Consider the following 10386-nt stretch of genomic DNA (forward strand, 5'->3'; position numbering starts at 1 on the left):
CATCAACATCTAGTATATAAAAGGAAGAATGAAAGAATAATCTAAATAGAAAATATATCTAAAGTTTCTAGTTACTGTGTATTATATCCAATATTCAGAGCTATAATATTAATTCTATATTTTGTGACAAGGAACTTCTTGTAATAATTCTACAGTGCAGGTGGACATAAACTTTAAAGCCCAAATGAAAGCCCCACACCACTTACTTTCCCCAGTAATAAATGCTACTTTTGGATTATGCTAATAAAATCTAACCTTCCATTAGATAGATGATTTCTGAATATTCTTGAATAAATTACCTCTTAAACAGAATAAAATTAGAATGGCATTCACTTTATTAATTAGCAATTTTTAAGACAGGCAGAGATACAATTTACATACTTAAATATGCCCATCTATTATACATATATATTATATATACATATATTTTTGTCAGGCCTACTATTTCTCTATCCTCTAATAGATAATGAAACAAAGGTACTTGTGTTTATCAAGTGTAAAATAATGCTTCTGTGGATGTGGGGAGTAGTTTTTAATTGCCTGCTATTACCTATGGAATAAATTTAAGAGTTAAGTTTGATCACTTAGAAATGCTTGGTTTTAATGCTTATAAAAATTGAACTTACACATATTCTGAAAAATACATTTTTTAAATCAAACTTAAGCTCATTTCACTTTCTCTCTTTAATATGTCATCAACACAAAAGCTTTTATCTCTTCCACTCTAAAAAAGAGTATGTTATTGTGGATAAGTGAAGGAAACAGCAAAAATATAAAAATTAAATATTTTGTGTCACAAGTCTTTTATGAGGAATAACATTTGTTTGATTTTTATTTTTTGAAAGCTAAATATGTAAATGCTAATTCTTTAAAATTGGAATGGAACTTATTGATGTCTATTACCAGTATCCTTTTTTTCACTGTGTCACAAAGGGGAAATTGGGCGCATCAGGCCAAGAAACTACTCCAACATATTACACAGGAGAACTTTAAAAAATCTAAGGGAAATTGGACAGTGGCATTTGCAAAATCAAGCAGCATGATACAAAAATTTGAGATCTATCTAAGTCAATAGGATGATTTTATTCAAAGAGAAAAAGTCTCCACTGTCTCTCAGATTGGCAAAATCAGTTTCCTTTGTCATAAAATTGCTTAAAATTCCAAAAGGTAACATTTCATATGTCAGTGACTTGTTCAAATGGCTATCCCCTACCTTACCTAAGCCAATTAACATCACTATAAATTTTGTTCATATTGATTTGCCTTTCTTAAAGTATAAGCAGGAAAAATTCCTCACTGTCTCAAAACCTGCTATTTTTTCTCAATTATTTTGTGACTTCCTGGCTATTAAGTAGATGGAATAATATTTAATGCTCACACAACTGGGGCATCTGAAAATGAAGGGAAGTCCATCTTCCTTAGCCACTCTGTCCTGGGGGATGACTCCAGGTTCCAGTGCCAAAACAAATCAGGAGAAAAACTTTGTCTCAGAAGTATTTTATTGTGTGTTAAAATGGCAAAAATAACAAACTGAGGTGGGTGTTTGTTTTTTAGAATCCAACTCAATTATAAAATGTACTAAATTAATTTTCCAAAATAGTCTAATAATCTCTCTCAGAAATTACAGTGATGCAGTGGTTATTTGCATTTTCCTGATTATATTCTATTTTTTCCTCAGAGGGGGACCTATGTCCAAAGGGAACAAGTCCTATCAATTGAGTGTCATAGCAATCATGCAGAAGCTTCAGCATATCAAAATGTCAGAAATCAGACAACAGAGAGAGAAGATGAACGTTTAAATAATAGAAAACTCTTCAGTAGCGCTGAAGTTTGGTAAAGAAAGAAAAAGGGAGGTGGGAAGAAACTAAAGAGTTAATGAGGAAATAATTTATGAAGAATTTTATAATGCCTTCCATCCCTTGTACTAAGTAATTGAAGTTTTAAGTATAAAATACAGGCTCTTTTTACATTTTGGACAGACTGGCTCTGCTATAGTGTGGAAATTTGTCTTGGATGGGAGCCAGAGCAACAGTGAGAGATCATTCATTCATCCTGTTGTTTCAGGTATCTACTTACCAGTTAATGATGTCTTGATCTCAGGCAGTTTCTGGACCTCAGCATTATGATGGTTCTGCATTTCAGAATTCTGTGCTGTTGGGGGTTTTGCTGTAAAAATGTAGTAGTTTATCAGCAACCAAGGCTTCTACTCACTAGATGTCAGTAATATTTCCCTCACCTCCAGTATAACAATATCTCAATATCTTTAGGCATTTTCAGATGTTCTCAGGGGAGTCTCCCACCCCAGAACACTGATTTGTGGTAATAACAAAGAGGATAGAAGAAGGAGAATTGGAGAATATTTAACTTGTTAACAACAAAATGATGATGTATTGAAAGTAACATTTGAGGGAAAGGGGTAAATTGTAGATGCAAAATTTAAAGTGTGTCTGCTTTTGCTTTTTACTGGGAACAGTTACGGTGCTTATATAGGGAGGTGCTGATATCAGACATATGAGCTTAAAGAGTAAATTGAAAAATACACACACACACACACACACACACACACAGGAGAGTCAGAATATTATTATAGTATTCCAACATAAAATAAAGGGGAACTCAACTAGAAATGATAATTAAAGTAGAAGAAACCAAGGCGAACAATTTTCAACCCCTACTCAATCTCTCCAGTTTGAACACCTATGCCCATCATATTAGCTATTTTAGAATATGAAAATACAAAGAAGTAATAGTAGCTATTTTAGAATATGAGAATATAAAGAAGTACCAGATTTTAACATTCAGAGTTCAGAAAATATTTATCTTAGCTACTTATTATTTGGAATGTTCATAAAACACAATGTAATGTCTTTTCGAAGTGTCTGTGATTTTAGGGATATAATATGGAAAATCAAAGACAACAATATTCTATTACAAAATGTGTTTCATATTTGATGTTAGAATACAACACATTTGTTTTCTAAGTTAGATTCAATAAAGATGAGGAGCTTAAAGTTATCTGGACAGAAGAAGAGAAAGGAATCAGTCATCAGTTAGAATGAAAGAAACCCATGATTGCACTTGAAAGGGTGTTAGCAGAAGCTGTCCAATAAATTCACAGAAGATGCTTCTGCTTTAATAAAGTGTTGTGCTATTAGCCAGGCACGGTGGTGCACAACTGTAATCCCAGTGGCTTAGAGGCTCATGAGTTCAAAGCCAGCCTTAGCAACAGCAAGGCGCTAGGCAACTCAGTGAGACCATCTCTAAATAAGAATACAAAATATGAGGGCTGGGGTTGTGGCTCATAATATAGTGTTTGCCTAGCATGTGTGAGGCCCTGTGTTTTATTCTCAGCACCACATATAAATAAATAATAAATAAAGGTCCATCAACAACTAAAAAATATCTAAAAAATGCAAAATAGAGCTGGGATGTGGCTCAGTAGTCCAGGGCCTCTGAGTTCAATCACTGGTACCAAAACAAACAAAGAAACAAACTGTTGTACTATCAAATCCTTTTGTAGCACTTGAGCTTCACTTTCTCTACTTGTACTGACGGATCAAGGTTTTGTTTGTCCCAAATCTATAATTTGGTGCCAATTGTCTGTTTATCTTCTAAGCATGAAAGGGAAATCTCAGCCTTGAAAAATTTTTTATTATTAGTGTTATTATTATTGGTCTGGTAAGAACCACAATAGTGCTTTTATGAAGCATAAGAAAATTTAGGGGTTCTAAAACTTTATTCTGAAAAAAAGTAATTTTATAAATATTATTTCATGTTCAAAGTATATTCATATACAGCCTTTCATTTTCAAATGACCAAAGAATGAGGAACACTTAAAAATAATGTGTTTCATTATTCACATAGGTGGAAATAAAGTTGTAGCTTAAATTTTAGCATTAGTACTCATTCTCTGATTTTGTGTTATTTCTACCTATTGTCAAACATCTAACAATACTTTAGGAATAGGATGTCAATTTTTTATGTTCATAAAGTTCAGTGTAAAATAAAAAAGAATTATCTTGATTATGGCTAATATTTTCTGTATAATCTTATGAATCATTACTACTGGATTAGCATTTTTCAAAACCAGGATCAAACATGTGTTTTTCAACTTTATTACCTTTTTATACCTATTATTAGAGTAAATAAATTGGCATCATAATTTTAAGTTAATATTTTTTTTTTCACATAATGGATATGCTAAAATTAAATCCATTCCTTTATATAGACTTGTAGAATCTACACCCAATTTTCAGATGCTATAAAAATGTCACAGTAATCTTCATATATAAGTAGTTATATATATATATATATATATATATATATATATATGTATATATATAATGTATATAGGTATATATACATATACATATACATATATATATGATACTTGTTATATTTTGGAAGAATATTCATGAGCTAAAAGGTGTTCATATTTTTTAGTATTTTTTAAAATCAGAAAATACATTAATTTGCTCTTTGATTAGTCCAAATGCAGCTTAAACTTTTCCCATTGTCCTCCATCTTTTACAACACAGTTGTTTTCAGCTATTTAATTGTGGAAACAATAAAGACATTACTCTGAAACAACTCTTAGTAGGCAAAAAATTTTAAAAAAATGTTATCACTAAGAGATAATCTATTAATCTCTTTGTGACACTTGGTTTAATTCTCAGCTTCAAACTCAATAAAATTCCAGGCATTTGCATAAGTTGTTAATTATCTAATAAAATAACACTGTTCTTCATTTTTCTAATCTAAGGTAATATATTACCTTTGTAATATATGGTGGTAATAAATTTATCTTTTTTCACCATAAGTAGTGGACTTTAAATCCAGTAAATTTGATCATTCTGTTGCACATTGGTGTTTTTTATTTGGTTTTTTTTTTTTTTGGTTTTTCATTGCATTGACTGATTTGAGTGATTTTCATATTGATTACTCTTCCTTTTCCTTTTTTTCTCTCTTCCTTTCAACATATTTAAAACCTGGAATTCCCTTTTCTTTCTTTCAAAGCAATTTTTTTCTTTTACAAATATTTTTAGATTTTTTAGAAAAATCTTGCCCATCTCCAAATTCTAAAATGATTTTTCACCTTAAAAATTTTACATATTATTTAGTATGTATTTCAGCATTTCTTATATGTTAATGCTGCCTCTGTATTTCTTATTTAGTAAGGTATGTGCCCTGTCTCTTCCTAATTGTACAAGCATTATTTTTTTTTCAATTGATAATATCACTTTTTCATGTAAATTTTTACTATTTGATAGATATAATACTAATTTTAACTGCAATTTATGGATTCTTTTTTTGTGAAGTCATTTAAAATAATTTTGCAGTCAAATCTCTCATTACCTTTTCTTAGGTTAGCCTTTTCTACATAAAGCCAATTCAATGTAAAATTAAAAATTGTCTCATTAAATTTTTCACACAGTTATGATTTTGTATTTAATATTTTAAACAATAATATATTTGGTTTTCAGCCTGAGAAGAACTGGGTTAAAATGCCCATTTTCTCCATTAATATTTCAAAACTTGGAAAAGTCAGGGATCTTTGAGCATCTTTAAATGGAGCCTATTAGGAACCATAGGGGTTAAATTAGATAATGTGTGTAAACTCTTAACAGATGTCTTGCTGGTAGTAAATAATAAATGATGCAGAAAGTTATTTATGGCTTTATACATAATGAGGTGTTTTAATTTATTATTTACCAAATACATATTTATCGTAGAAGTTTAGGCTAAATATGTCTTTGGTAAATAATAAATTATTTTTATTAGTTTTGACTTATCTCTTGAAGTTGGGACATTCAAAAGATAAGTCAAAACTTAATGAATATAGACCTGAAAGTAATATGAGAGTTTTTCCAATTATAGTTGAAATATAATGAAAAATTAAAAAGTAGTCATGGATATAGGACACATAGAGAAACTTCCTGTTCAGGAACATCACTTTGGTCTTTGGAGATTTATGTCTTCATTCTCTGACTCTTTAAATGGAACAGTACAATAAATAGTTAATGTCTTAAGAGTGATTGCAGATCAACAAGCAAAGATAAATACAAAAATGTTACAGGACACAGTGTTCCTATTCAATATCCTTGAAGTAGTTTCAGATTTAGATTGATTCTAGGCACCCAGGCCTCTTAGACATCATCAGGAACATCTAAGTTGCTTTCTCACAACTTCTACAATGTTGGGGACCACAAATCAAGTCAAGATGGCATCTGGCAGTTTGCCAGGAGGAGTGGTTTGTGAGGCAAGGCCACTGAGCCATTAAGATGATAAGGATTCCTTATTGGCTGACTGCTGTATCTAGATAATGCTAATTGAGTCAAGCTGTGTGTAATCAGTTAGGTATATATACCTCTGCTGTTCCGCAATAAAGTGGTGCCTGCTACCTTGGGTACCCACTACCTTGAGTTCGTGCTCAGTTTCCTCTGAGTTTCTCCTCAATAAAGCAGTTCCCGCTTCAACCTTCAAGTTGTTTATCACCTCCCGGTTATTTTACCCAGCCGGACTGCGGCACTACAAAGCCTTCTTATCACCTCAATTTAGAAGGTACCTCATTAAATTGCTTTTAGCCAATTCGCTTTCTAAAATACTCACATTTCACATACAATAAAAAAATTTCTTTAGCTCTACTCTTTTAACTTGCACTTGATAGCATACAGGCATTCATTAAGTTTTACTGTCAGCAGAACAGCACAAATTTAACAGTTTTGTGATCCATTTTTACTAAATAACAGAAGAGAAAGTGTTATGTTAAGGGCAGTGTGAGTTTAATTTTCTGTATCATTTAAAATTACTTAAGTGCATCCCCAAAGAAAACTAATATATTGATCAGATATAATTCACTTCAATGTTAATAAAACCTTAGCATGAATTGTTTGCATATACTAGCAAAAGATATATAAGTGAAAATAATCTACGAAGGTTCATAATGCTTATATAGCACACAAGAAATCTATGGGATAATAATAACAAGAGACAAAATTTGATGTGTATAAGAAGAAATATATTTTAGTGAAAAAAGTTTGATATTTAATTGTGGCTTTAAAATACTCTTCTATATTAGATTATATAAATACACAAAGAGAAATATTGCATCCTGGTCTCTCTCCAGTAATCTGCCCATGTCACAGACGGGTGGACGGACAGCACTCTGACTCACCCTGTGCAGGCAAGCAAGGAGCTTCCTGTCCCAGCCACATCAGAGGAAGATACAAGACAAGCACCAGTTCACCTGCCATGGTATGAGGGAGGATCTAGGGACCAATGCCCAGAGACACATTATTTTTAACAAATGCAACACTCACTTTCTCAGCCACTGGAAGTGGAGCATAGGTCTACAGGGGGGAGTGGCCATTCTGACCTATGGCCTCTCACCCACCTACCAGCACCACTCACCAGGGTGCTAGGAGGTGCTGTCATTGGCTGACTGCACCAGGCATGCTGGGTCACAGTGATTACTACATCCTTCTTTCAGCACTCAGGGACCCCTCAGTTCCACTGGACCTGGGAGAGACTGGAGGGGGATGGGAGGATTTGAGGATATACTTTAATATGTGTATATATAAGTATTTACTTATTATATCTTTATATGTATATATGTATATATTTTACATATTTATCGTGTCTTTATATGTGCGTATATATTTTATGTGTGTATATACATACATGCTTATGAACTTTATACTTCCATGTGTATATTGATACTTAATTGAGAGTAGAGCTTCTATTTATCATCTTTATTTTTTTTGCATACTGTTTCTTCCATATTGATAACTCTGGTTTGGAAGCATAGAGGGAATAATTTAATTTTCATGTCTCATAAATGCTCATTTCTTTTGTCCCATAATACATATCAGTCAAAGAATAAAATTGCAATACTTCTACAGTATGATTACTGGAAGCATTCTGGGGTTTTATTGTTAGTTTTGGTTTTGGTTTTTAGCATATACTCTCTCATTTCTTTTTTTCTTTCTTTCATTTTTATTTTTTGCATTTTCTGTTTCTTTTTTGCCAGTGTTTTTTAAATTGATTTTTTAAAAAATTAATGACAGCAGAATGCATTACAATTTTTATGACACATATACAGCACATATTTTCATATCTCTGGTTGTATATAAATTATGTTGACACCAATTCGTGTCTTCATATATTTACTTTGGATAATGTCTATCACATTCCAACATCCTTGCTAGTCCCCTTACCCTTCTTTTTCCTCCCACCCCTCTGCCCTATCTAGATTTCATCTATTCCTCCCATGTTTCCCATCCCTACCCCTCTATCAGTTAGCCTCCTTATATCAGAGAGAATATTCAGCATTTGTTGTTTTGGGATTTGCTAACTTCACTTAGCATTATGTTCTCCAATGCCATCCATTTACCTGCAAATGCCATGATTTTATTCTCTTTTATTGATGAGTAAAATTCCATTGTGTATACGTGACACATTTCTTTTACCCATTCATCCACTGAAGAGCATCTAGATTGGCTTCATAGTTCAGTTATTGTGAATTGTGCTTGAGCCACATCCCCAGCCCAAGAAAGATAATTCTTATGGAACACAAACACATTTTCAAATGAGATGACTGCCTCGATAGTTAGCATACAGTGGATAAAAAGGTTGTGGAGCCTGGCACCGTAGTGCATGCCTACAGTCCCAGCTACTCAGGAGGCTGAAGCAGGAGGATGGCTTGAGCCCAGGAGTTCAAGGCCGGCCTGGGCAACACTGTGAGACCCTGTCTCTGTCCCAGGAGTAATGACCTCAGATTCTGGAATATGGGATGGAATCCTGACTGTTTTCTCTTCTAGTGGTGCAACTTCAAATAAATCCCTTAATCTAGCTGTTTCCATTTCAGCATCTGCAAAATGAGAATAGTGCTAGCAAGGACATAGGGTTGTTGTGATAGTTAAAAGAGTCAATGCATGTAAAGTGCCATGAGCAGTGCTTGGCAGTAGTAAAGTAGAAGTGTAGCTCTTATTATTGGGTATAACTTAGCCTTTCTCCGTATTCAGTCATTAGTATTTATTTATTCCAACTTTGATTTTATAGGAAGACTTCAATTAGAATGTTCCTGCCTGGCTTGTCTTACATCCAGCCTGGAGTTAGTGGTCCTTGTGGAAAGGAACCCTTCATTCAGTTCTTGGAACAAGCCCTTTTAGGCCTGTTTTAGCAATGAGCTCCAACGACCCTGGCTAGAGTGTGTTCTGTACAGTTTCCACATTTATCAAAGAGAAGCCTGTGGTTTGCTTCTTAGTACTCTAAATTCCTGAACCCAAAGTGCTCTTTTGGCCTTTTCCTGCACCATTGGAGAAAGACCAGAGAGTTGTTGCATTGAGTGTTCTTGTCTTGAACTGATTTTATGACATCTTCTTTGATCAGTTTGGAAACCAGTACAGGAAGACACTCAGGTTTTCTCCACTCAGAGGCAGGTATCCTCTGCTCTAATCATAGCTAGCGTCAGGTCTTCCTACCTTGTTGAAGCTGCAAGTGTGGTCATGTGTGTTTCTTACTGCCCACTGCAGACCTCTTGTTGTTTTAAGATACATTTTTAGTTGTAGATGGGCACTGTTTTAGTCAGCTTTTTCACCTCTGTGACCAGAACCAACTGTGGAGGAGGAATGTTTATTGGAGGGCTCATGGTTTCAGAGGTCTTAGTCCATAGAAGGCCGACTCCATTCCTTGGAGCTCCAGGGGAGGCAGCATCATGGCAGGAGTGTGTGACTGAGGGTAGCAGCTCACATCGTGATCAGAAAGCAGAGAGAGAGAGAGAGACTCCACTGTCCAGATACAAAATATATACCCCTTAGCCATGTGCCTGATGAACCCCTTCCTCCAGCCACACCCACCTGCCCCAGTTACCACTCAGTTAATCCCATTAGGGATTCATTCACTGATTAGGTTAAAGCCATATCCCAGTCATTTCTCCTCCAAACCTTCTTTCATTGTCCCACATGTGAGCTTTTGGAGGACACCACATCTAAACCATAACAGATGATACCTTTATTTTATTTATTTTTACGTGGTGATGAGGAAGGAACCCAGGGCCTCACGTGTTCTATCACTTGTGTTCTATCACTGAGCTACAACTGCAGCCCCGAGACCTGTTTGGAGCTGTTTTCTGAAAGAACTTGTGTCCTTATTCACAGACTGCTTGAAGCAAAATCCAATCAAGGTTTTCAAACAAATATTAAATGTCTTCACACAATTAACTTAAGCATCCTTTTCTTCTGCGTATCTCTCATTCTATTATATTTGATAATTAAATTTTCCCACTTCACACAATGAAAGGTGAGGTAGCACTTTTGGCCACTGTAGGGTGGTCAAAACCTGAAGTTTGGGGCAGAAATGTCAGTTTGAAGGATGAAACCAGTCAGT

This window comes from Urocitellus parryii, unplaced genomic scaffold (assembly GCF_045843805.1).
Source record: "Urocitellus parryii isolate mUroPar1 unplaced genomic scaffold, mUroPar1.hap1 Scaffold_40, whole genome shotgun sequence".
Classification (NCBI taxonomy): Eukaryota; Metazoa; Chordata; class Mammalia; order Rodentia; family Sciuridae; genus Urocitellus; species Urocitellus parryii.